The 27,529-nt window shown below is 47.7% G+C and overlaps 1 protein-coding gene across 7 annotated transcripts in view; it reads right to left on the bottom strand.

The window, feature by feature from the left end:
* Positions 1-27,529, bottom strand: part of SCAF8 (SR-related CTD associated factor 8) — a 181,915-nt gene that overhangs the window by 53,560 nt on the left and 100,826 nt on the right. The window contains exon 21 of one of the 7 annotated variants that reach the window (XR_005079671.2): positions 13,599-13,797. The exons of the other annotated variants lie outside the window; for them this stretch is intronic. The gene's annotated coding sequence lies outside the window, so the exon portion shown is untranslated. The remainder of the gene's footprint in view (positions 1-13,598; positions 13,798-27,529) is intronic. 7 annotated transcript variants of the gene reach the window in all.

Below are 27,529 nucleotides of genomic sequence, written 5' to 3' on the forward strand. Positions count from 1 at the left end.
TTATCTTCATGCTTCTGTGTTTGGTAAAACCTATATAATCCCCAAATAACCATTTATCATTTATATTGTTATATCATACTGTTCTATAGTAGTACTATATTACATATTTTGGAAGGCATCCTGACTGATGCATGACAAGAAAAACGGCTGAGTAACTTTTCTCCATCTTTCTACTGTGGTTCTGGCGTAAGGGGGAGACACAGCTTTGTGAAATGCGTGACCAGTCCACATGAGGCAAGACTGGCACCAAGATAACATCTGTCAGTTTCAATTAATCTAAGCGTTTTGCTAATGAGTTTTGCAATGAGCTCCTCCTCCAGACAGTGACTTAAAAGTCAGTCAAAGAAGAAAACGACAAAGCAGCTCCGCCCTCCGACTCCGCAGCGTCCCCGCTAAAGCCACAGAGCCCTTTCTCAAATCCGGAGAGGACCAGCCAGGGTGTGGAGGGTGCGGGGGCTGTGCAGAGCCGGTCGGCACTTGTGTGGCACAGGTGCAGAGGCCCCAGCACGGAACAGAAGGAAGAGGACACAAATTTGCTCAAATTGTGGGGTGGGGGGCACCCAAGAATGATCTATTAACACACCCATGTGTCCCAATACAGACTAAATTTGTTTCTTTCTTGCCAAGTAAGAGAAATATTTCTGCCCTGACAAACGACCCTGAAATGGACAAACAGTAAGTAAACGTATTGGGGAACTCCGGCGGGCATACTTGAGACTGCGGCTTTCAGGGGCATGTTAGTGTGCATCCCGATGGGGTGGCTGTAAGTGGACGTAAAACGATCTGTCACCGAGCAAGGTGGGTATTCACAGTAAATACCAAGTACTCAGCACAGAATGTGGACATCACGGCCGCACAGCCTCGATTTGGAGAGTTTTAGTTTTCAAAGCCCCTTCACGTTTAGGAATCTCAGGTCCTTACAACAGGGGACCCAGCCTACACACGAGCCAGCCAAGATGGGAGCGCTTTGGCGACTTGTCCCGCGTCATACGGGCATGCGAGCCACCGAGGCACTGAGTGGGAAGGCGAACCAGGTCTTCTGATTCCCGGGCCTGCACTCTTGCTTCTCCACATGCTATCTGTGGCCCTAAGACTGACATGGGCGAATTCATCATTTATTACTATGATCCATCTGTTCTGCACAGTTTTGTTACTATCACTACTGCCCCTTACATATTCGGTGCCTGGTATCAAACACCCTGAAAGGCAACTAGAACTGTCTGCACAGAGCAGCTCGGGTTTGGAGGAGTGCCTCTACCCAGCATTCCATGGCAACTGGCAGAACTGGAACTCGCCTCCCCGTGCCACCCCCTGTGGACACACTGTGGTGCATGCTGGGCCACAGAGAAGAAGTGTTGTACCTGCTATGGAGGCCCAGCTTAACTGTCACAAAAGAAACCCCCCTGCTCCGGAGCTCTGCCACTGGGCGGACACTCAGACAATGTGGCTTCTTCCAAGCTCCTCACACAGCTGGAGATTTTGCGAAGCAGCACCTTTGCGCTCCTTTGGGGATCGGTCTGTTATCTGTCATTCGGGGATCCTCTCCGTCATCAGGGGCCAGGGTGCCTCCTGATCCCCCACAACACTGGCTGTAATTTCACCAGAAATGAAAAGGAGGAAGCCAAAAAGCCCACTTTTCACTGAGAACATGGCACAAAGAACAAGGCTTTAAAAAAATAATAACAGAGACGCAGCAGTGCCTGGAGGTGGAAATAGTACCTTAACTGTGAAAGTTCTAGAATCAGTTTTCTGTAGCTCAAGTTGCCAAGTGATGTATCTGCTGCAACTATCCTTAACTTTGAAATGCAGTTATAGTTATTCTTTTAAAGAAATGGGTAAAATTAAGGCAACATGGAGGGGGGCACTCCTTACTCAGCTGTAACTCACTGGGGGCTCCTGGTTCCAGGTAAATGACATACATGTCTCATGACTATGCAAACAGCTGGGCAAAGAAGTTATTATGAATCCCGCAGTGCAAAGGAGAAAAAGGAGGTTCAGAGGTTAAATAACCCAGACAAGATGACACAGCCAGACAAGGCCGAGACTGGACTCCAAGCTAAGTGTGCCTGAGCCCCCAAATTCTCTGCCTTTCTTGTCATAGACTGCTCCCCCCAGGCTCCTGAGCTACCAGACATGCAAGCAGCCACCCATACAGTGACCCTGCTGCTGATGGCTAGCAGAGACCAGGACTGAGGGGAGGCCCAAATGCTTTAGAAGCTGCTGTAGCCTTTCTTACACACAGCCAGCTCTGGACGGAGTGGCCCAGTTTCTATATTAATTATACAGGTCACAGAAGAAGAGGGAGTAAGGACCGGGCAGAGAGTGCCTCCTCAGAGAGAGAACCAGCTGGGACAACTGCATGGAGAATAAATTAACGTAAAGGCTTCTGTGATCTGTTCCGCAATTTTCCTCCTTAAGTAAATGTGTCCTGATTTCCAAATGACCTGTTAGCAGGCTGGAAACTGCCTACGGCCGGAAGAATCACTTCTAAATTACAGGTGAGAAAGAAAGGGCAGGAAGGACACCCCGGAGAGACAGAGTTACAGAGGCCTGGGTCCCTTTTTAATTAATTAACCTCCTTCATTTCTTCCCCCAGTAAACCCGTCATCAGAGCTGCCAGTGACCTGCAAAACTGACCTGCCGGGACTCGCCGCAGGAGGAGGACACGTGTGATTATCAAGCCAGAGGACAGAAAACCCGCCCGGGGAGGCCTGGTGCTCCAGGGCTAATCACCAGTGGGCCAAAGGCTAATCACCAGTGGGCCAAGTAGGCAGGTGACGGGGCTGCACCAAGGACGCCAGGGCCTCCCAAGCACTCGCGGATCTGAGCCTCAGCCACTGGTCCTGCCATGTAGAAAGGGAAGTGCCAGAGGGACTCGCAGTTGCCAGACCCCACCCCGCCTCGCCCAGCGGGTCCGTTCGGTCAGCCCGCCGGGGAGCAGGGCACCTGGACCGGCGTGTGCACGCACGTTCCAACGCCCTTTGCTAACTGAAGTATTGTTCCACCGCTGAAGGACAACTGGAGATGGTCGAGCACCATCCTGCTAGACTGTAACACTATGCAGTCAGAGCTCCCCAAGTACCAAGGATAATTAGAGGCAATGTTCCCCACTAGGGAAGTTCAATGCTATGATGGGGGAGACTGAGGGTTCCTCTGTGAAAATGAGGTCACGTTGTTTCCTCACTACACATGGACTGTGCATGTGATCTTAGATGCCCCAAAGGAGCTGCTTCATTCTAACGGAATGGAAAGAAGAATCTTATTCGTGCTACAACACACCTTAGGAACAAGACAGGGCACAACCTTAAAACACACAGGGCACAACATTTTCATTTCAAACACAGGAAAACTACAGCCTGGAGCATCACACCGGCTCATGGGCACACCAAGAATGAAAATCTACACAATCTGGCATCTTGTCCTACGATGCACTGCATGTCCTATAATGTCCCTTATTCATTTAATTCAGCCATCTCAGATATTAAATCCTGAAAAAATGACGCCACTTGGTATGAATGATCCAGATACAGCACAGACCTTTGGATGATCCAAATACAATGGATTTCTGGGCCATCACTGGCTGAACTGTTCTCACAGGTGCTTCAGTCCAGGGGCCTGCAGAATGCCCCCAGCTACCAGTTTGGCCCGCCGGCTAAAGCCGTGCAGCCTGCAGTCAGACTCCTTGAGACCTGCCTCTCCCACTTTGCTCTTTATTAAGTGTGCAATCCTTGGTACGTTTACTGTGAGCTTCCTCAACTACAAAAGTGGCAATTAATACCCACCACCCAGGCCAGCTGCGGGGACAGACAAGGCAGGGATGCGCACTGATGCTCAGGCTGCAGGCACACGGCAGAAGTCTGCGGCTCCCTCTGCCTGGCATGCTGTTCCCTCTCTGCTCCACTTTGAGATGAGAATGCTTAGCCAGCCACTGGAAATACTCTGCTTCATGGCTGCCTTTCCAAGTGGCTAAGGCCCAGTCACCCCAGCCTGCCTCGGTCCCCTCTCTGGGACAGCCCTGTCTCATCATCTTCCTCCTTCCCTTGACCATGAGCTTAAAAACTCGAAAGTGGTACACAGCCCTCACCTTCCTTCTGGATCAGGGCATCCGAGATTCTGCTGCCCACACATTCCACACCATTTGGCTGCCACGGAGCCAGGGCCCCTCCCTTCTCCACGCTGCTCCCCAGCCCCAGTAACCACATGCCCCCCCACTCCCGCCTCCTCCACCTCTAACATTCCTCCCTCCCCTTGGCCACTCCCAGTCACAGGAGACAATCCCCACAAGCAACTAGCAATCAGAGCCTCTACATATTTTCACAAGGGAAAGCTTATGCCTGTGTTGAGATAGAAGGAAAAAAGAGAATTTCTATTCACAACTCACAGAGGACCGGACCAGGCTGACTCCGACGCCCTGAACGCCGGGTTGGGTGGTGCCGGAGAAGACGAGGAGCAGAAGAGGAAGGACAAGCGCAGGCAACCTCCCCGCTGACTGGATGGGAAGACCAGACCACACCACGGGTCCAAGAGAGCAGAGCCAAGGTCTGTCCCTTACAAAATGCCCACTCCCTGACACGGGGCTTCTTGGTGGATGTTCACGGAAGGACTGAATGGAAGTGCAATAGCACAAAACCGTCGTCGGGACGTATAAAGTCTCCCTGCCACACCGCAGCCACTGCACACCATCTGCGGGAAAACCGGGCCCAGGACACGGTGCCCCTGGCAGCAGGAGCCCCTGACTGCTCAGAGGCCTGGAGGCTGGGGGCTCATACCACGTGCTCAGGAATTTTACAGGGCAGCCTGCTGTGGACAGTCCCCTCCTCGCTTAAAGGTCAAAATGTCTGATTCTGGGTTTCCAAGAAGAGGCACTGCAACATTGACATTCATGCAGTAAAACCGAACCCATCGGGTAACAAACTTTTAATCATTTTAAACATTAAATATTTTATAGGCATGCCACCTTCATGCATTAAGTATTATACTCTAAAAACTGAGAACATTAATTATGTTTTATTTTTAGAGTATTAAGGAAGTTGCTGTTTAAAGAAATCTTTTCAAAAAGTGAACCATCCATTTTTTCAGACTTCAATTTTCATGTATCTAGTTTGCTTAAAGCAAGTGCAACCTGGTGTCCTCGGCTGTCTTCACAACTGAACTGGAGATACGACATGGTCACTCAGTTGAGCTGATGCCTTTTTTTTTTTAATAGCTGCAGAAACAAATGTGCAAACTGAATTAGTGGCAGAGAACCGACGTGACTTGGTCAAGAAAACAACAAGCCACTCGTCTCGGATGCCAGAAAATGCAACGCCCGGAGAGGTGAACACTGGAACAGTGGACAGGAAGACCCGCCCACAGGACGTTGAGCCCTGGGCAGGGCAAGGCACCAGGGTCGGAAGGGACAGGTGGCCAGAAAAGCTCGGGGCCCAGCCTGGCCTCCTGGCGGACTCAGATGTGCCTCCATCTGATCTTTGTACGCATGCGCTTTACTTCCTGACCTAGGATAAGTATTTAAAACCGGGCACTGGCTACTTAAAAGAACGGCCAGGAAGAGCATGAAATTAAAAGAAAAAAGAGAGACTGTCACCCCTCATGTGAGTTTGGCAGGATGTTGCTGGTAAACGCGTTCGGCCCGTTTGGACAAGTCATCTGAGTTCCGTGCCTTTGTCTTCATTTCACGCAGTTTCTCGTGATCTCGCAAAATGACCGGGACAGCCACACAGTCACACTGAGAGTGGGCACAGTGCAGTCGTAGTGGATGCAATGACCAACCACAGAGCACAGAGGACTCAGCTGGGACACTGCCCGCTGAGGCCACGGAGCAGCCACCTGCTTTGCCTTCACTGAGGTCGCTCAGCACACGGAGAGCTGCCTCTGACGTCTGGGATGCACACTCTACTTGAGTTGTATGGGTTTTTCCAACCAGAATAATAGTTTTCAGGAAGGCACGGTGCCTTATTTTAACAAGGTCACGGAGAACTCCAAACATGACCTGAGCTGACTAACCACTAACAGAAACTTATTCTACAAACACAGCACCGTCCTGGGAACGTCTGCCTGGGGACGGCTCCAAAGGCACACACCAGAACAAGGCAGGGTTTTCTTAATGGGCTGCCTGCTGGAATCACCTCCTTCAGAATCCTCGGCTGGGCTTTGGGGCAAGAAAATCTCTTGACTTGCAGTGTCTGAGGGCTGACACACGCCCCATCTGTACCCCACCCGAAGGTCCTCACGCACTCACAAGCGGAAACAGGACACCCTGAGACACATCCCAGAGCTCCTGGGCACGACACCTGCGTTCTGCCCGGCTGTCCAGAGCCCCAGTCCCTTTCACAGATCTTAGACAGCTGTGAGGACACATCGCAGAAGTGAGCAAACCCCCAAACTACAAACCCACAACAGTATGGAATTTCCCCCTAAAAACAGGTAATGCAGTGATGAGTAGAGAAAGGCGAGCGGACACGTGAAGGACAGCAGTCAACGGGGCCGCCTCGCCCACTAAGTGACACGCTGCCTGCCACCCATGTGCCTTTCGGTCAAGGCTGGTCCCCTCTGTGCCTTCTTAGCCAGAGGACAGGCCTTGACATGCTGTGAGGCAGCTGGGAAGAGCCGAAACCACACACGCTGGAGCCAGGAGCACCCAGGGGCCCGAGCACTGATTTGCAGTGCATCTCCTACTTTGAAGCTGTGCGAGTCCAGTGTGCAGGGCGCCCGATGGCCGGGCGGCTGGGGGAGAGGCCCACCTGCCCAGTCCCACACGAGACCCTGCTCGCTCCCACCCCACAGTCTCAGAGATTCGTTTTGAAACCCACTGATCTAACGTGTGGCTTTCGTTTGGAAAGGCTTGTTCTAAAACGATTTTACATACTCTCAATGAATCAGGTCACATGAGGGGCCACCACAAAGGCAGCCGTCCCCTGGACACTCACAAAATTCCCTATGACGAAACTCTCCTCATGACCTCAGGGGCCACTTTCTCGACTGGCATCTGATTGCCCTTCAAGATGTCTTACGGCCTTTTAAGGGTCAGATCCTTGTCAACATCAAGCATCACATTTTGGGAAATTGAAATGCTTCCTTGGGGACAAATTCCTCCCTGAAATTATTATGTGCATTAAAGAAATACACTTTACAAGTAATAATTCCAAAGGGAATAACCTCTTCCATTCAATGTTCGGTGTTGGAAAAATATCGGGAACACAGTTGGTTCTAAATAACCGTTTTTTCTCTTTCTCTCCCTACTTTCCCCCGATCATCTGTACACTGATAAAGAGGCCACAAAAACCCTCTAAGCTGTAAGTACATTTATCACTTGAGGAAGGCTGAGAAGTAAACTGACCAGGTAAACAAACTCCCGTGGCCCAGCACCATCGAAAACAGAGGTCTCCACCTGGCTGGTGTGGCTCAGTGGATTGAGCACCAGCCTGCAAACCAAAGGTTTGCTGGTTCGATTTCCAGTCAGGGCACATGCCTGGGTTGCAGGCCAGGTCCCCACTTGCAGGTGTATAAGAGGCAACCAGTCAACGTGTCTCTCACACATTCATGTTTCTAACCCCCTCTTTCTCATACATCACTCAGAGTACGTATCTCAGCAGAAGGAGGGCTTTGCACAGACTCCGACTCTGACCAGCGGTGCTCTGCACCGGGGGCAAGGCTGGTGTGAGAGCTGATCTCTTAAAGCAAATGTAGCGAACATCGAAACATCCCAACGCATGGCAAATCAGAATCTACCAGGAAATGGGGGTGGGGGAGGATGGGTAAGGTTGCAAAATTTAGCAAATGAAAATAATCAAGAGATAATTTTTAGTGTAACTATATCCCAAATGCTGCACGGGGCATGCTGATACTGAAAACCACTTGGTGAATGTCTGAAGTTCAACCTGACCGGACGTCCTGTACCCTGCCCAGCCCCCTACTAGGGAAGCCAGTGGTGGGTGCCGCAGAGGCACGAGTTAACACAAGGGGTTGTGTTCACCTCTTTTTCCAGCAAGACAGGCACTCTAAAACAGGCACTGCAGGTGCTGTTTTTCAGGGTGTTTGTCCTTTCTACTCATTCCTGACTTAAGGAACACCCCGTTACAGGTTCTCCTCTCCATCAGGTAATTATTGCGAGTGTACCCTGTGCCTGGGCCTGTTCTAGGGGGTGGAGACAGAGAGGTGACTACAGGGTTGCCTCTGTTTTAGATAGGGAGTGGCATAAAGAAGTGGGCGGAAGTGTTAGAAAGAGGCATAAACAATGGGCAGAAGAGTTAGAAAGTGGCATGAACAAGTGGGCGCACGTGCGCTATAAAAGCAACGAGTGGGGAAAAGAGTCGCAGGGGCTTGGGTGGGCACTGCTGAGGACCAGCTGCTCTTCAAGGCTTTCTCTAAATCAGGACGCAGAGAATGCGTGAGCGTACGAGGAGTGTGGATGGAAAGGTGTGTGTGAGAGAGAGAGAGCGTGAGAGAAATGAAGATGGCACCCCATTTAAGAACGCCCGGCCATCTACCACCTATTTTGGGGACATCACCAGGGAGCTGTGTTAAGAAGGCCCACCCAGGGCCAGGGAAACAGGGTCCTCCCTTCCCAGCAGCGCATCCACCTGCGGTCAGGGGGCACGTGTGACCAGAGGGAACACGTGGATGCGGATGGGACCGACATGCCCCACCAGGGCAGGGGAGTGCTGTCTCCACCTGGGAACAGGTTGGAAATGAAGTTCCCACGGATCCTGAATCCCTTCCCTGCTCGAAAGGGACAAGGACGAAGATCTGATCTTTGGCGGTGGTCGCAGTGGCACCGACCAGAACCAGGAACCTGGCCATCACTATGAGTCCTAGTTGACAACACCAAGCCTGCGGCTTATACCAGAGTTCTAAGGAAGGACTCCCTTTTCCATTTACGATAAGCAAATAAATTTTTAAAACTTTAAAACATACAAAAATGTCTATCCTTAACACAGTGCTTCTCTGAAAACACATTTTTTTAAAGAACTGAGAAAAAACCCTTAGCCTCCAAGAATTGCTCTGCTCTTTGGCACCCAGAAGCATAGATATGCAGGCGCGGCCCCGCGGTCTCACTGCGCCTGCCTTTCATTTCAATCCTGACGGATACAGCCGGGTCCAGTGGAACGAAGAGGGTTGAAACGGATGCCCTCTTCACACAAGACAACCCAAACTTCCAGTTCTGAGTCGCACTCCTAACAAGGAGTCAGTCTCAAAGGGCGTGTCCTGCACAGCAGCAACATGCCCGTGATGCTTTCTGGTAACCAGAGCCACACGGGAGTGCAGACGAGAGGGTGAGAACCATGGAGTCTCAAGTCCAAGCGGGCTTACACTTGGCTCCCTGAGCTAACTTCCCTCAAAGTGGCCTTTGTCCAGGCAGCCTCTCTTGCAGTGGGCCTTTCTCCTGAAGCTTCCATTTCTTTCTGGGCAGCTACAGGGGCAGGGAGCCTGAATCTAGGCCCTGCGCTACCACAGAGGGTAAGCCCAATCCTTCAGCTGCGCCTCACTTCCTTTAAGCCAGTGGTCCTTAAACCCCTCAGACGCTCTCCAGGGTGAGCACATTTGTCCACATCCGATGTACACAGTGCTCCCCAAATCCATGTCAGTCTCATACTCGCACATTCAAAACGGGTTCCTCCATGGACGGAAACTGGAACCGAGTTGAAACTTCAGACGTGGCGTGATCTGTGGGAGCAGGATAACCTTGGGAAGGACGGCCCCCCATCTCAGCTTGGACCACACCGTTCTGCTGCGGGTCCGAGCTCTCCCTGACTCTGACAGCCACATGAGTCTGCAATGACACCAAGCGTCTGCCTCGCGGGTTACCACTGAGCAGCATGTCCTCGTCCCACACCCCCAACAACTAAGTTTTCCGGACCCAGGTACACAAGTCAGCCAACATTTTAGTTCTTCCTTCTTTGGGTCCCCTGGAGATTTAATCGGCATACATGATAACCATTTCCTCATTCCAATCAGCAAGACATGACTTGACGAAGGCAAGCCTGAGGTCAGGAATCTCTTCCTCCGTTTCAGCCCCTATCAAGGGGCCTCTGACAACCTGCAAGAGCTGAGAACAAACAAAGCTGCTGGGGCAGCGCCACCGCCTCTGACCCCATCCACGAGCCCCCGTATGGCAGTCCGTATGGCTACTCCTGGTTCCCGGATGTCCTCGTCCCTTGCCTCGCTCGTCTTGTCTTGGTGCTCCTTTTTCCTCCCAGGTCAGAGGTCAGAACCTCTGCTCCGCATTCAGGGTGCGTCGCCCAGCTCTTCCACATGATGTGCGGGGTCCTCCGTCCACCCCTGCAGCCCCACTTCCCTCGGCTGACACTGCTCTGTGAACTGGTACTGTCCAGGCTGCACAGCCACCCAGACCCTGTTTCTCCATCCTTCTCATCAAGAAAATCTCAGCTACTTTCTCAAATACCTTGCTGAAATCCTGATATCCAGCATCTCCAGGTTTCATTCGCCAAGCAAACAACCCTCTTTAAAAGCTGCATCCCTGACTTCTGGCAGGAATTGTTCTTCATCAACTGATACCACTTCTGTCAGGGCAGACAGGCCCGTTTTAATGGATTTAAAAGGAATCCTTTTCCGCACCAGGCCGGGAATAATGACAAGTTCACAGCCTATAGTTCTAAGAAACCACCTTCTTCTTTGCTTGAAAATCAGAACACCTGCCTCGTTCCAAGCACGGGAGCCCCGTCCTGCTCACCACAATCCCTGGACCTGGAGGTCAGTCCATAAGTTCGTCCAGTTCCCAAAGTCATCCCTTTTTAAGGCCAGGGCACCTCTGAGGACAACAAGGGCCTTGTCCTAGGCTTCTCACCTTTCTTAGGCTCTCATTCCCACTGATGGAGAGGTTCTGCTTTACCTACCAACACAATGCCACAGGCCCCATGCAGTAGGCCACTCCCTTCCTCTTTCTTTTTCATATAAAGACACTTTCGTTGTCTTCAGGGTTTTACATAGGCCTCATCTCAAAACAACCTTTAGCCTTTGACCTTCAGCCTTGTGTAACGGTGCTGTCCTCTGCTTCTGCAGTCCTCCTGGGCTGTGCATCTTCCTGTCCTGGGAGAGTCCTTTCGGATTAGGCCCCTCTCAGAGCAGGGTTTGCACAGGGACCTCAGTGTCACTTCACACACATGAGCAGGATTGTGTTGTTGAGTTTCTCATCCCTCTTGTGTTAGCTTCCCTTTCTGAAACGCTGTCCACTAAATTTATCTCTGTGCCCTTTGACACCTGTCTTCCAAAAATGTTACAGCACACACAGGTCAGCCACATGCGACAAGGCCGGTGTCACGCACGCCCACGGTAACGGCTGCCCACTTATTTTGGACTGTGTCTCCACCATCGATTCCCACCTGCACAAATAGGCATCGTTTCCCCATTTCTGCAGACACTCAGAGAAACGAAGTAGCGGCACTGTGGCCCAAAGCAGCCCAGTGAGAACGTGGCAAGCCCAGGAAAAGCACAGCCGTGGGTGATGCTGGTCCCGCTGGCTTCCTTCACCCTCACGGTCTCATCCTCTCTGGAAAGTACCTTCTATTTTTACTTATTTATTTTTTATCCTCACCCAAGGACATGCTTATCGATCTTCAAGAGAGCAAAACGGAGGGAGAGAGAGAAACACAGGGGATCAAACCCACAACCCATGTGCCCAGACCAGGAACTGAACCGGCGACCTTTCAGTTTATGGGACAATACTCCAACCAACTGAGTCACACTGTTCAGGGCTCTTTCTTTCTCTTTTTAAAATAGAATAATTATCTACTTCTTTCCCAGTGTTTGTGCACATTAATCATTCCTTTTTCCTAACTACACTTTTCATTTTGATCCATACACAGGGTCTGGCACAAATAACGCCCTTTTTAATTGCAAAACCGTGAACATGTCATTCTGTAACATGCCAATGTCACACTCCAGCAGCACAGAATATGACATTTTAGGTGAAACGTTCAAACTGCCGTCCATCTCGTGCGAGACATCCCCGTCCCCTACCAACCACGCTCAAGCCTTATTTCTGCGGGACCCTGTACACGTAGCATAACATTCCGTTAGTTTCGAGTTAAAAAGAGTTCCCTTTGCAGTGTTTGATTCTATATGGAAAATATAACAATTCTTCTGCTTTTTTCAAAATAAAAAAATGCCTAGATTCAGGACCGCAGGCGACACCGCATCTTATGCCTGTTTCCACAGCATGCGTTCATTGTTCGATTTTTAACTAGAAACAGAACCTGCATATCTGGAACTCTATCTCTACAACGGGACAGGCACTGTTTCTTCTCTGACAACATTTAGCCAAAGTTCAAAACAAATCACAAGAGGGAAGTTTTGCAAAGTAGGAAGGCTTCATGACTGGGGTTTTATTATAGAAACAGGGGAGATGCAAGCACTTGTGTATTGTTTAACGAGGCCCAGTCAGCTGGCTGGGGACGGGGTGTGCAGGCCCACAGAAACTTAGGTCCCTGTCCCCTCCACCACCACGGGCCGGGGAGTGTCTGCCGACACATGCTCCCCTGTGGAGGGGACTGGCAGGTGTGTGCGGAGTGGAACCTCGCTCCCGCAGGCCCAGCTCCGATCGACTTCTGCATCGGAACAAGTGTGAGTACCGTGTACAGTACAGTGGGGCCTGGGCCCGCATGCCCCAGGGTATTCATTAACTCACTACTGTGAACACTGGGGAGTGTTCCCAAATGTATCGCAACAACTTACACTGACTATGTGCGCACGTACAGATCCGCAGTCGCCGTCTGAAAACGTGATGTTGCGGAACCTGACCTTTCACAGGCTAAGAAACCTGTCCAAGGTTACAGTTAGTTAATGGCAAAGTCAAGGACTGTAACCTAAACTCTCTTTAAAAAACGGAATCTAATCTGAATTTTTAAAATAAACTCCTGATTTAAATAGCTTAATTCTAGTCAAGGCAAGTCAGTTTGGAAATCAGATGATTACAGCTTACAGCACAGAGGATCACTATCGCTCAGTTATGAACACTTATTTACATGTATAGAACCTAGCTGTAAAAGTTACCAGTATACAGATCGATGGTTTGGCAGCTGGCTGAAATAATTCCGCAGTTTAAAAATCTGTAGGGTGCATATGTCAGCAGTTTGGAGTTTCCACTGCAAACTAACAATTCCATGATAGCAAGCTGTCTTCCAAAGAATGTTCCAGAGAACATTCTGTTTCAAGATTTTAGAAGGAGAGCCAAGATTTTCTGGGATTTAGTTATATGAAGCATCATCACTGTTTTTTCCTTTTATAAATCTTTCCTACCCAGGGTTAATAAGCAAGATATCTTTAAAAATGTCTTGCTTGACTTTCTAAAAAAGCTTAACTGAGACTCTTTAATCTTTCTGAACCTAATGGGTGAAAATATTTCAAACCACCATAAAAACACTTAAAACCACCACCACATTATATTCACATCATTCCTTTCCTCAAAATTACGCAATTTCCCTTGTGTTTTGCCCTTAGCAAACTTAGAATCAGACTTTACAAAGGTTCACTGTCCCGAAGAGGTCCATTTGGTTTTCTCAGGCTTTCAGTTCCCCACCGCACCCGCAGCCATCTTTCCGTAAAAGCAAACCCCTAGCATCTTCAAAAGTCATGAGACTGACCTTCCTTCTGAAGCCTTTCGTTTCAGCTGAGTCCCTCTTGGCCGCCAGACCCGGGTCCCATGGAGTCACATGCAACACCGGGCACAGACCGGGACTCCATGCCTTCCTGCCTTCTGTTACTATTACACCCGGAGCTTCTAAACGGATGACGGCATGGAATTTCTCTAGCGCTCCCCACAGTGCCCGGCCACTCAACCATCTGTTGGGCGAACAAATACATAAGACAGAGCCTAAAGCCAAACTGATGACCAACACATGCTTATTCTTTATTGTTAAAACTTTTTTCCCATTTTTTCTGTACTTTTCCAAATAATAACAGGAAATATAAAAATCTATGCTAATACTTTTTCATTTGAAAACTGCAAGTCTCATACTCTGTCACTTTCTGCCTCAGCCTACAGCTTTTGGTTTACAAACCATCAGCTCTGTACAACCAGAGGCGTTATGGGTGTGGAACTGACGTCTTATCCAACCCCCTCTAACGGTAAAACCAGTGCAACGTCCCACACGAGCACCCAGTAATTATTTCAGGGAATGCCTAGAAGGCTGGCAGGGTGTTCTTTACTTTCCTTGAATGAAAAGAGAGAACAAAACACAGTTAAAGACATTACGTGTATACACAAAGACGATTACTAAAATTAGCACAGGTACAAGCCACAAAATACAGAGGACATTAAGAGCACAGTGTGTGCATTTCCTCTTGGAAAGAAACAATAGGAAGCCATATGTCTTTTTAACCTGCAGACCCAGGCAGGCCCCCCACCGCCCCCTGTGGACAGCCCAGTGGCAGGAGGGAAGGTCGGTGGGGAGGCACTGCAGGTGCCCAGGACACTCAACAGCCAGAGGCTGGCAGCTCTCAAGAGTGTGAAGCTGCTACTGGGGGAAGCCAGATGTATACAATCAGTTAAAAAACTGTGATCATTTTTTAACCAGATCTGGTGTTTTTAAAGTTGTCTAGCACCATCCATAACCAGTGCTGAACAGGCATCAGGTCGATTTCACTTCTTCCTGAACTCTAGGCTGGGATGTGTATGTTTACCATTATAGTACAACTACTGTTTACCGACATGCCTGAGATAGTGGTGGGTACTCAGTATCTAGGTTTCTTCCTAAGGCCTTAACACTTAGGACATTCTGGGACTGCTTAAGGTTGCCACGATGGACTGCTCTTCATTCTGCTGCCCAAGCTGCTCCATCCTTGGTGTACCGATGACACCAAGCTGAGGTTTAATGCTGACATGCTGGCTATGTTTCACACCTGGGTGAGGGTGGCCTCACCCTAGGTGATGTCACTGGTGGGTCACTACAGAGCATACTCCAAAACAAGGTCACCCGTCATCCTCACATTTCTGCAACACGGATGTTACAGTGGCCTTCTGTATGAGAAACAGGCCAGGGTGAGGACAGTCCAAGGCAGCGTGTGAGCCAGGAACTGGACCCCAACCTCCCGATGCTCCTTCCGCTCTATCCCAGCTACTGCGACGATCCGAACCTGGGACTGTTACGAAGAATGCCACTCCCCTACCTTTGACTGTTGGGAAAATTTACACACTACCTCCTTGCCCCAGACTAGAGGGATCCTGGTTGATGCTCTATTATTTGGGAAGCAGACACAGTAACGGGAATTCTCAGTGCCTTCGCCGCCACCCCCACTTCCCAAGCGGCCCCTTCCCTCTAGAACGCAAAGATAACACTGCCCCATACAAGTCCGCCAACCAGCATTAAACCCACCCACTGCCTGTGCCCGCTGCCTTCAGTCCCTCACTATCACGGCTTTATTGTACTGTGCCCTCACCCTCTCCATGTGACCTCCGAACCTACACATCCGCTCTGGTTGGCTCCACATCACTCTGTCCTCGCCTGCTGTGAGGGTCACTAGGAGTCACTAAGCATCTTCTGGCAGCATCCACCCCAGCACCAGCTAACAGCTGACCCTGACCCTAACCCTTACCTGCCCTCTACCCTTTCGTTCTCGTCACTTCCAGCTGCATTCCTTGCTACCTGCTGCACTGGGCCCTATTTCTGCATTCCACAAGGGAGGGGCAACACCATTTTTTGCAAAAGAGAGAAAATTTCTCACCCCAAACGCAAACACGCAGTCTCTCCCAGCACTTCCTTTGCAGCCGAGCGTGATTTCTGATAAAGGGGGAGTGTGCCTGCTTGGTGCTCCCTTACACTTCATAAATACAGCCAACGCAGATACACGTTCAGACTCACTGAGCTCTTATGATGGCATGTGAGGAATATCTGCAGCTAACTATATATAATGAAGAGCGGTGATTTAAGATAGAATTTCCTCGGAGAACATAAGGAATGTGCAGAGCTTTCCAAAACACATGCCTTTTGACAACTGCTTGCTGCCCAGTGCTTCCCACTGAGGCACACGGCACAGCCCCTGGACAGTGATGACCATCACTGACAGCCAGCTTGGTGACCACAGACACTCAGACAGGGCAGCAGGTCAAAATGCAACCCGCATCCAATGCCATTTAGAGTCTCAGAGAGCCATCAAATCCAAAACGCACAGGACGCCTTCTGTTTGCTCCTGGGACAGGAATACAGACGACACACCAGGGGCTGGCGTAACACGGAAAACGAAGTGTGCACCCCAGTAACTGTCGGCTGGAGCTGCGTGAGACTTACGGGGGGCCGTGGGATTCCTTCCAGACAGGTTTACCTGAGGTCAGAAGTGGTGTTTTAGGGAAAATAAAAGTTTGCTATGGTGCTTATCATCTTCCAAAGCAGAAACCGAGCGCTTTTCCTTGAATACGTAATGCCAAGTGTTGCTCTTTCCTGTCGTCACTGATCCCTCCCGAGTGTTCCACAGCTTTTCCCTGGGGGCCAGATCCCTCACACCCACGGGTGACTCTCCCTCAGTCCTCCCTCAGTCAGAGTTCGCTTCTGGCGTGGCGCCAGCCTTGAGGGGATTCCTGTAGGCACACGCTGTGAAAAGGTGCTTGGGACAGGAGGGAGAATGTTTCCTAAAATGTTATTTAAAGAGTTTTTTTTTTTTAAAGATTGTATTTATTTATTGTTAGAGGGGAAGGGTGGGAAAAAGAGGAGAGAAACATCAATGTGTGGTTGTCTCTCCCACGCCCTCTACTGGGGACCTGGCCCCCAACCCAGACATGTGCCCTGACTGGGAATCGAACTGGCAACCCTTTGATTGGCAGACTGACACCCAATCCACGAGTCGCATCGGCCAGGGCTATTTAAAGAGATTTTAAAGTCTATTCTGTATAGGAGGCTTTGAAAAAAACATCTGAAGGAAAGAGTAACAGACATGAGGTACAGAGCAGGCACCGCGCTGGACTTGACCTGTAGGACCTCCTGCAACCCCACACAGGGAACCGGGAAATGCACTGCTGGGAGCGAGCACGCCTGCTCCACACAAGGGGCATCAGGCTCAGGTGACGCGTGTCCTCCCCGTCATCTCAATGCTCGTCCACGGCACATGTGGGATTTGAAGCCAATCAATCTCAAAGGCCCATGGTTTTAACATGACATTATAATGCCTGTTTTTTTTTTTTTAAATTTAATTTTATTTATTTATCTTTAGAGGGGAAGGGACAGAGAGAGGGAGAGAAACATCAATGTACGGTTGCCTTTCATGCATCCCCTGCTGGGAACTGGCCTGCAGGGAACCAGCCTGCAACCCAGGCATGTGCCCTGACTGGGAATCGAACCACGACTGTCTGGTTCGCAGGCCCGCGCTCAATCCACTGAGCTACACCAGCCAGGGCTATAATGCCTGTTTTATATGAAACAATCTTTGCACTTTGTTTCAAGTAAAACAGACTTGCTACTGTTTTTATTCAACAAAAATAAACTTTCTTAATTACACTGGAAGAACATCCAAATGTTTTCAAATGAAAAAGATAGTTAAGCAGTACACAGTCAGAAAGCCACTTGGTGCTGAGAGGAAAAAGAACGGTACTCAACGTTCCACGTACACAAAAACGTCAAGGCCACAGTCGCATCCCTCATACGCCTAAAAGCAAAAAGAAAAGCTTCCCTGAAAATCTAGCAGGAAAACATATCAGGGTTCACAGTTAGATGTGAATTGCTGGTGGTGTTTACACGTGAGTGCTGACTTAGAAAGAGAACAGATGACTTGCTGTCTACGATAACCATTAACTCTGTTATCTACAATGTTGAGAAACGGGGTGTTCCACACAAGGTCATTCTCCAGAACTATGAGGACACAGGGAGCATAAATCCAACTCCATCTGCAGTGCTACATCTGGACACAGTAAAACGCAGGGCCTGTGGCTCATTATTCTTGCTCTTCATTAAGTTTTCCGTCTTTATCTCACAACGTGAAGCCACCAGCTGTTACTGCTTGCTGCTGTCAGCTCTATCCGAGAGGCCAGACTGGGTGCCAGACTCGATGGTGGAACTTCTCCCTCCACGGGACACCTCGTCAGCCTCATCTCTGTTCTTATTGTGGACTAGAGAACCAGATGACCAAGACTCTTCAAGCAGGTTAGAGGTACAAACCTGAGTTCTTTCTCTGATGAATACACGGGCTTCGTGAGAAACCTCACTGTATTCAAGCTGGACCCACAGGCCCTATCCATCGGTCTGCCTGTAAATACATGCAGAACGCCCACCGACTCCCAGAGGGCCTGATGGCCCCAACAACAACACCTGGGACCGGCTTGCATGGCCACACCCACCTGGACGCACGGCCACACCCACCTGGACCCACGGCCCTAGTCCCTGTGCTCCTCCTCCAAACAGAGGTGTCATAACTGCTTCGGTGACTCCAGAGCCTCTGATACTCACTTTCTGGTTACAGCTAAACTATATTCAGGAACAATGAGACTTCCAACCAAGATGGAGGCATAGGTAGACACACTGTGCCTCCTCACACAACCAAAATAAGAACAACAAATTTAAAAACAAAAAACAACCGGAAAATCGAACTGTATGGAAAATCTGACAACTGAGGAGCTAAAGAAGAAACATTCATCCAGACCAGTAAGAGGGGCAGAGATAGGCAGCCAGGTGGAGAGGACTCTGGGCAAGGCAGCGGCTGGTGGACCAGGTTAGGCAGCGGATTGTGTACTGGGTGGTCCCACATTCACATGCAGATAAACGAGGAGGAACAACTGGGGAGCAAGACAGACCGTGCAACCCAGGGCTCCATCGCAGGGAAATAAAGCCTCAAAGCCTCTGACTGAAAATACCTGTGGGGGTTGAGGCAGCAGGAGAAACTCCCAGCCTCACAGGAGAGTTCATTGGAGAGACCCAGAGGGTCCTAGAATGTACACAAGCCCACCCACCCGGGAAACAGCACCAGAAGGGCCCACTTTGCTTGTAGGTAGTGGGCGAAGTGACTGAAACCAACAGAGAGCGGAGCAAGCAGCAACGGTTCCCTCTTGGATCCCTCCCCCACTTACAGCATCACGATGCAGCCAGGTGGGATGCCCTGCCCTGGGGAACACCCAGGGCCCCGCCCCTTACTACATAACAGGCACACTGAGACAAAAAAAGGGGGGGGTGCCCAAATGAAAGAACAGTTCAAAGCTCCAGAAAAAATACTACTAAGCTACAAAGAGATAGCCAACCTGTCAGATGCACAGTTCAAAACAATGGTTATCAGGATGCTCCAGGAACTCACTGGGTACTTAACAGCATAAAAAAGACCCAGGCAGCAGTGAAGGTTGCATTACGTGAAATAAAGAAAAATCTACAGAAAACCAACAGTGATGGGAAGGAAACCAGGACTCAAATCAATGGTTTGGAGCAGAAGGAAGAAAGAGAAACATTGAATTGGAACAGAATGAAGAAACAAGAATTCAAAAAAATGAGGAGAGGTTTAGAACCTCCAGGACATCCTTAAACCTTCCAACATCCAAATTGTAGGGCACCAGAAGGAGAAGAGGAAGAGCAAGAAATTGAAAACTTATTTGAACAAATAACAAAGGAGAACTCCCCCAATGTGGCAAAGGAAATAGACTTCCAGGAAGTCCAGAAAGCTCGGAGAGTCCCAAAAAAGTTGGACCCAAGCAGGAACACACCAAGGCACATCATAATTACATTATCCAAGATTAAAGAGAAAGAGAATCTTAAAAGCAAAAAGAGGAGAGTTATCTTCAAAGGAGTTCCTTCCCATTAGAATATCAGCTAATTTCTCAAAAGAAACCTTACAGACCAGAAGGGACTGAAAAGAAGTATTCCAAGTCATGAAAGGCAAGGACCTACAACCAAGATGACTCTATCCAGCAAAGCTACCATTTAGAATAGAAGGACAGATAAAGTACTTCCCAGATAAGGTCAAGTTAAAGGAGTTCATCATCACCTAGCCCTTATTATGTGAAATGTTAAAGGGATTCATCTAAGAAAAAGACCAAAAATATGAACACCAAAATGACAGCAAACTCACAGCTATTAATTGAACCTAAAAACAAACAAACAAACAAACAAAGCAAACAACCAGAACAAGAGCAAAATCACAGAAATGGAGGTCACACGGATGGTTATCAGTGGGAGTGGGAAGGGGAGAGAGTGGGGAAAGGTGCAGAGAATAAGTAGCATAAATGGTAGGTAGAAAATAGACAGGGGGAAGTTAAGAATAGCACAGGAAATGTAGAAGCCAACAAACTTACATATACGACCCATGGACATGAAGTAAATGGGGGGGAAGCGGGTGGGAGGGGGTGTGCAGGGTGAAAGGGAATAAAGGGGGAGAAATTGGACAACTTTAATAGCATAATCAATAAGATATATATTTTTTAAAAAGGAACAATGAGAGGTCCTAAGTAAGTAACTTCAAATAAGGCAGGAGCCCCTGTAAGCCCCTGATAATCGGAATGGTTTGGGAAGTAAATCGTTTGTTTTGTTCTCAGGGATGTGCCACCACGGCCACTCTGCCAGTCTCTCTGAAGAAGCTGCTATACTAGTAAGCGGGTCTGTATCATGGCAGAACCACAAGTCTCTCTGGTTCACTGCTGTATCCCCATTGCTGCCCATGGCATTGGCATACAATAGGCGCCTGACAAGTGTTTGTTACAATAAATGTCCGACTCAAGGTTAAAAGCCATTCCAGGGCATTGGCTATCTGGCATCCACCCTTCCCAGATACCCCGGGAAGTTGCTATTTCTGCCTTCCACTTCACAGTTGGTAGGCTAACTTTCCAAATTTCAGCAACTCCCACTCTCCTTTCTAATTCACTTGAAGTTCATGTGTGGTCCTATGACTTGTGCCTGCTGCACCGTATTCATCTGACCTCACTAGTTAAAAGTGTGATGGCCACATAACTTCCATCCACAGAAGCCCGTCTTGAAAGCGGACTGGATTATGACCGCGCCAGGACAGCAGGCATGAACCGGGGCTCTGGGGCAAACTGGGGGGCATGCTCGCTCCTTCGAAGTGATACAGCATCTCCACGTAACCAGAATGAGTTCCAGCTACAGATCACGGACCTCAGACAAATCTGAGGAGGCCAGGTGTGGCACTAGTCCTGTGCCGTCTCAGGTGGGACTGTCCCAGGCGCACACACGCCAGGCAGCAAGACAGGCAGGTTCTCGGGGCACTGCTACAGGGATGCTTGAAAATAAAACAATCGGCACTGATAAGAGCATTTTTTAGAGAGTTAAATTACAATATTTATCCCTCATAACTTTATACTTTTCTCAGGAAGCAAACAAGGTTCCTGAGCCAGAATCTTTTAACCAAAAATACCCCTCAATGAAGTTAAATTAACGGGAAGATAAAAAGTCAGGAGAATTGGAATCAACATTACTAGTTACCAAATAAAACCTCGGAGCGGAATCACATTTTCCAACATGGTTTTTGTTTATACTCAATGGGCCTATTCTTTTGGTCACTTTGCTCTAAAGGTATAACTCTTAGAGGAATGAATTCTAGCGAAACCCACTATACCTCAAATTTTTATTTTGTTTTTCCTGATTGATTTCGATTATAAAAATGGAATTTCTCTTACTGTAAAAATAGTGTGGAACGAGTGGAATTTAGAAAATTGCTTTGCTAAGGTGACTTTTATCTAGTCTTCCGCTGGCTGAACAAGGTTTCATTGTCAAGCCACTGAGCCTAGGATGCAACATACCTGCCCCAGAAGACAGACGCTAACTGAGTGGTCCCCAACAATACTGCCCGACGGGAAGCTGGAGCACACGAAGTCAGTTCCATTCTATGATTCTTGCTTTTAAGAGCAAAATTTTATAGGAGAGAGTTCGGACTCCTGAGGAGAACATTTATCATTCTACTGTGTGAAATGACCTAGAGAGTTTTCTCAGATCTGTTTCAGAAAACCAGTGCACCAGAGAAAAATGGACAAATGATGTAAAAGGCACTGATAAAAATATACATATCTGTACGTTTATGAATAAAACCTAAATACATATGATACCTTCATTTGTTTCTTTTACCAATGTCTCTTACCTTGTTTTCTTATTTTTACAGGTGACTGTGTATGAAGAGGTGTGTTTTATATGCTTTTTAAGGAAAACACCTCTTTACTTATAACTGATTATATTAGTACTTCTAAAAATGTTATCTTGCTTGTTCACTGAAACATTTTAGAACCTCACATTTTTTATTCCCACATTCCTCAATAGTAAGGGGAATATGTAATGAAATACATAAAGTGCAGTGAAGAAAAAATCCTTTCATTTCTCTGTTAGATATAATAAACATAAGCACCCCAACTGGGCCATTAATTTCAACCCAACAAACACTTCCTGACGTGCTCGGGGTTCCACTGACCACCGGAGACCAAGAGTCGGCGCATGCCTCTGTGGCCGTGATACCTGAAAACTGGTGTGTGGACATCAATAACCCGACTGAGAAAAGCGGCTCCACGGGTTTCCCAAAGTGCCACAGGAGCCTGCAATGATCAGTGGATGGGAATCACCTAGCAAAGTGATTAAGAGCAAACCTCTCTGGCCGTGACGAACACTTGGCCTAAATCACGGGCAGAGCACGTGGCCGATTCCTGCACTTGTCCCACTGTCGTTAGTTTGCAAAATCTCTCCCTGATCATTTCTGTCACGAGGGATTTGTTATTAGTTTACGTAATTCTACTTATAAATTCACATATAAATGGGTTCTGCAAAAATGGTATCAAATACTGCACATAATTTTAATAGAATTCAACGGCTATTCATGGTTATGATCTGAGTTTATACTGAAGTATTGTACTCAATCACACTAGGGTGTTCTCCAGACCCCAAAATGCTTCCAAAGATACTTCATGACACTGGACACTATTGTGGTCACTGTTCACCCAGTTTCTCCCTTATTTAAAAGGAATTGAATGCGTATACCTTCGGCTTAAAATACTTTTTTACACGTGTTCTTACATACTTAAATCGGTTACTGAACCCCAAACGCAATTACGGGAGCACTTATCCACATGTCACATGCAGCTGTCAAATGCAACTCAAAACGTGAGAGATATGACCAGAGAGGGAGAGAGAAAGCAGACAGAGGCGCGGCCTTGTGGCGGGGCCCAGAGCACGCGGCGCTCTCGGGGCCTCTAACAGAGCCAATGGCCAGGGCCGCACGGGGTGAAGAGGGCCCACGCAATGAGGGCAGGCCAGGGCGCACATGACCTTCCCATTCCCACCACGGAAATCTCCCGGCAAACTCGACTGAACTCGACGGAGTTCAGAACTGAATCTTTAATCACTAGGGAAACATTCTCTAGAGTAAAAACTCAGTGGGTAGGTGCTGATCAGATAAATGAGTTAACATGACATCCCTTTTGTCTGTCAAACTTCAGAGGTGATCCTGAATAAAAATATTCTACAACTCAAAGTCAACCCGTGGTCATCTTCCTAAAATCTTTGTGGCTAAGACCACGGCACAGGTGAATCAGGTGAAGACAGCTATGTGTGACAAAGTCATCATAAAATAACCTCAAACATAGTTTGTTTAACGAAGTACTTTCAAACAACAGATCTGCATTCTTTAACTAGCTATTCCTCACTTTAAAAGCTGTGTCTAATGAACAGATAAGTGTTGGTCATGGACCGGCAAGATGCTGTAGCCCTAGAGCCTTTGTTACATGTAATGTGTGACATGAATTCATTTTTCTCACGCTGAACTCTACAATTGTGAGGAGGGGATCTATTTCTGAAGGGATCAAAGTGCACTATTTTAATTAGCAAGTTAAATGATTATTTTAGGCAAAGAATGAAATCTCTAAATCTGAAAAGTGACAGAGCACAGAATTTGATCGCACACTACAAGGCTTCTAAAGCAAAAGTCGCATCACAGACAGTAAAGGAAAAGGGGAACTCTCAGTGACTTTTTGTCAGGGCGTTGGCTACAAACCTCAATCCAAACCACAGCGCAGGATGTCAAGAGCACAGGATTTATCATCTGACGCCCCGAGGCTAGAACTCTTCTTTTGCTCACATCATCTGCATAACTAGGCTAAATTACTTCATCTGTGAAGTACAGTAACAGTGCCTGTTGTTGCAGAATACACAACTTATGTAAAGGGTCTAGTGTGTTCGGTACCCAATACAGAGTAGTCATTACTAGCATTCCACCATAACAGACAAGCGCACAAGGCTCCATAATGCCCTCAAAGTGCATGGTCCCCTATTCTGGGGAGGAGGGCAAGGAAGGAGGCAAGAGGAAGGAGAGATGGAGACATCGTTTCTGGGTATATGACAAAGGCCAAGGAGACCAAGGCCACTGGCGAAGCCCCTTCACATTCCAGGCCATCGGGCCATCAGTCAGTGTCTTGGCTCTACTGAGATTCTAGGCTTCTCATTAATTAGGGACGCAAGATAAACAACCACAACAAAAACAGGGAGCCCAGTTAGGTTTGAATTTCAGACATACTTCTATTAGAAAAATCATCCACTATTTATCTGAAATTCTAATTCAATTGGGTGTCCTGATTTTTATTTGCAAAACTTGGCACTTGGCAACTATTTCTATGGACTCTTTCCTCTCCATTGATTCACTTAGAGGGAGCCTGAGGGAGCTCTGTTTTATCTTCGATTCCCAGAGACTAAGAATGTGGTTCCTAGCGGTGCAACACACACCATTCATTCGCAAGTCTTTTTTCAGTTTCCCCAAACATCCAAGGAACTGTCACTGGGATGTCCCATGACACACATTCTGCACAGCTGGACCCTGCACGCCTGCCCTGCAGATAGGAGGCCCCCGCAGAGACAGCTGTCCTCACCTAAGCCCCTCACAGCCCTTTGCTGTGATCACAGGATCACACGTCACGTCCTCTCTCAACCAAGAGGATCTGAACTCTAATGTACACCATGAAACAAAGCACCTTAAACAGGCTTTTCAAATTCCACCCTCCTCTCTTGTTTGACACACCAAGTTCTCAGTCATGGACTAGATAATCCCTCCCCTGCCTTCTGGCTCTAATTTTCTTTGATCTATGACAGGGACCAATTTGTTCCCAAACCCCCAACAGAATCTGTACCTCCAGACTCGGCCTCACAGCCTGTTGCCCCTTACGCTTCACCCTGCAAGACAGGCTACTTCACTGAAGCCTGTCAGGCTTGTCTGTCCCCTGCCACGCCGTACTGCCTTCCACGTCAGACCGCAGGTGATCTGGGGCCGGTGGGGAGCTGGTTCAGCTCAAACACCTCCCAGGCACCCCCTTACTGGAGCCAGTTCTTGGAGGGCCAAGCTGGCTTCCTCTGCGAGGGGGCGCCTCCCCCGCTCCTCCAGAGACTGGTCAGCCTCTGCCTGGAACTCTGCACCCGGACATTCTCACAGAACATTCCAAGAGCTCCGTCCACCCAGCCCTTGCTGCTGGGTTGCTTCCCCAAGGGCTGCCCTTCTCCTTTCTATACTTTCTTACATGTTTATGCACAATAATGCTGTTTTTGAATCAAGATGGCAGGGGCTACAGCTTTTGTTGGCTTTATCATATAACCAGCACATTCATACACTATCTTATAAAATGCATGGAAAACACTAAAAGTAATGATTACTTTTATCTTTAAAAAAAAGAGGCCCGTAACTTAGACTTATGAAATAGATGGTAATATATTCCAGTAGAAGTTCCCTATCTCCTAGCTATTAGACCATCAGGATAAATTGTATTAATTCAACATTCCGAATCCATCACACAGAAAAGGTGCTAATACAAGTAGTAAAAACATGCAGAAGGGAGGCCTGCCTCCTTCTCCGCTGGCCGACTTGTAGACCAGTGGAAATGTGTACAGGAAATAGTCGGCGTATGTACTATGTGATGCTCTATACCGACCAGGATGGCTTTTTATTGGTGGGTGGGGAAAGGTAGCTACATGCACAACTAGAAAGCCTGAGTGCAAGTATCTCGTGTTAATAAAGTATATTCTTCTAGGGAATATCCTAGTTAACGTTTTTATTAGAAACCCTTTGCCTAAGAAATACATGGCTCCTAAACGTCAAAGGAGAAGACATCCTAGTTTATGGTCTCTACCTATTTTAGGGAATCCCTCCCTCCCCTCCCCTAAGAAATGCCAGATGTTTATTACACAATACATTTGGGTAGTAATCACCCCCACACTGGCCCCAGTTCATACACCCATAATGGAATGTGGCAAACTAAAACCAAAATGTCTCATTTTAATTGGTTTATTCTACCTACCAAGAGGCCATGACTATGTGGAAATTGCTTAAGGGCACAGAGTTTAAAAGTATATAGTGAAAATAAAAATTTAAAGTTTTTACTGGTGTCACCTTTCAAGACCAAATTCATACCTTTAAAAATGTGTCTTTATATTCATGTGCCGGGTATTGGTTTCCCTCATGCAGAACTGGTATGTAGGTAATAAATTTTTATTACATAGAATTTGAAAGTTAATAGAGAGACCTTTTATATAACTATCCAGATAACTTTTAAATATTTTAATTGGATTGAATACAAATACCTTATAAATGACATAATAGATTTTCAATATGAAATGCTAATAAATTTGAATGCTAGAAATTCTGCTAAAAAATTCTTTTGATTTCACTGAAAGTAGGATGTTCAAATGCAAAATAGTGTCAATATGAGTCACTAAAAACAGCAACTGAAGTGTGATTATATATGCCATAGGAAAAATTCCAGAGCAAAATATTAGATCAGGAGAAGGAAACTCATTGAATTAATGAGAACTTTAAAAAAATAGCTTAAATCATTTAAAATTATATACACATCTAGTTCCTTGCCATAGAGATGGTTAACTGAGGGTTATTTAGAGAAAACACAGAATACACTATTTTAATCTGCAGGGAGCAGTCCAAAATGGACAAAGGTCTAAGAACTCAGCTACCATAACCCAGTGTGGGTTCTATTAAGAAAAAGAGAGGGTGTGTAAGAGTAGCCGCTTCAGTATGGATTTGCATTTACTGAATTGAGGCGCTATTCTAAGTACTCTGTGCCTACTGCAGGTGCTTATCAAGCCCGTGTTAAGGATGAGGAAACTGAGGAGCAGAGAGAGGAAGCACGAGGCAACCTGAGAACTAATGTGGCGCAGAGGATCCCAATGCGACCCGCCCCCGCCCCACACTGCTAACCGCTGCCGTGTGCACTGACCACTGAGCACCGCACTGTGAGCTCTGAAGGAACCACATTCTCCTTCTACAAATGGTCTATGAAAGCGCTCCCTGATTCCCACCTGGTTGCTCCTTTCACAGCACTCCTAGTACCTACTACATCGACCTCAAAAGTAACTTGGATCACTGTACAAAGCAAGTTTGAGATTCACAGCTTGGCTTTGACTATCTGGTACGGGTACCAGTGTAGTTTTATAACAAATGAGCACTTGTTGAGTTCTTGAATACTGCATGGCTAATATAAGCAGACACATCTGTAGAGATAATCTCCTAAAACAATATTCTCTTATGAATATTTTGCTAATATATTCCAAGAATAAAACACTATGTAGTATGAACACAATGGTGTAAAGATATAAGCTGTTTTAATAAGTAAATTCCATACTAA

Source organism: Artibeus jamaicensis, unplaced genomic scaffold (assembly GCF_021234435.1).
Source record: "Artibeus jamaicensis isolate MK-2021 breed Jamaican fruit bat unplaced genomic scaffold, CSHL_Jam_final contig_497, whole genome shotgun sequence".
In the NCBI taxonomy this organism is placed as follows: Eukaryota; Metazoa; Chordata; class Mammalia; order Chiroptera; family Phyllostomidae; genus Artibeus; species Artibeus jamaicensis.